The sequence below is a fragment of the Penaeus monodon genome, chromosome 25 (assembly GCF_015228065.2).
Source record: "Penaeus monodon isolate SGIC_2016 chromosome 25, NSTDA_Pmon_1, whole genome shotgun sequence".
In the NCBI taxonomy this organism is placed as follows: Eukaryota; Metazoa; Arthropoda; class Malacostraca; order Decapoda; family Penaeidae; genus Penaeus; species Penaeus monodon.
The window spans coordinates 20,445,085-20,445,917 of record NC_051410.1 but is presented as its reverse complement, the minus strand read 5'-3'; positions in this window follow the sequence as shown (position 1 = coordinate 20,445,917).

Genomic DNA, 833 nt, shown 5'->3' with positions numbered 1-833 from the left:
AGGTATTCAGGCCCCTTTGACGACGCCCACCTGTAAGAGATCGTCACTTGGCTGTCTTCCAAGAGTCATAACCTTTTCCCGAGAACCAGGTTAGTACATCAGAAAGGGAAAGGGGGGAGAAATCCTATTTGCTTTTAAAAAAGGGAAAGTATGTAAATGCATATCAAAAAAAATCCGTATCAACTATAGAATGATGACAAATCATCATAAGTAAATAAAACCCAAAAAGGGAAAATTTCTGAAAAACCTGGGTCCGTAGGTACAAAGCCAGTATCAGTCTTTCATACTCCCTGTTCCCCCCACTTGGGGAAATTCCGCAAGCTTCTCGGGACGACGGAGAGCACCACATTGTCGACAATACCCCCTGTCCAGCCCCTAAAAGGCCCGCACGGGAGTTAAAGGGAAAAAAAAGGGGGGGGGGCCCGGTAAGGGGAACGGGGGGAAAGGGAAAATGTCAAATATTAAAACGAATTTCTCCTTTATAAAAAGAAAAATTTACTAAATTCTTAAATTTTCCGTGAATGTCATGAATTAAAAATGATTTTTGTTTCTTTTTCAGGTCGAGAAGACCCCCTTTCTTAATTCCTCCTAATGTTCACCGGCCAAGAAGGGAAAATGAGAGGCGGAAGAGTGAAAAAAGAAGCAGTTAGAAAACCCTTTATGTGTGATGTTAGTTTGGGTTAGTATGGGTGGTCTTTTTTTTTTCTGGTTATTCTTCTATTTATGGTTCCGATTTGTGAAAACAGCCAGATCGTAAAGTTCACAGGTTTTTATCCTTGAATAAATACTGAAGCATTTTGAGTTTTGTTTCCATAATTATACCTTTTTAAGAT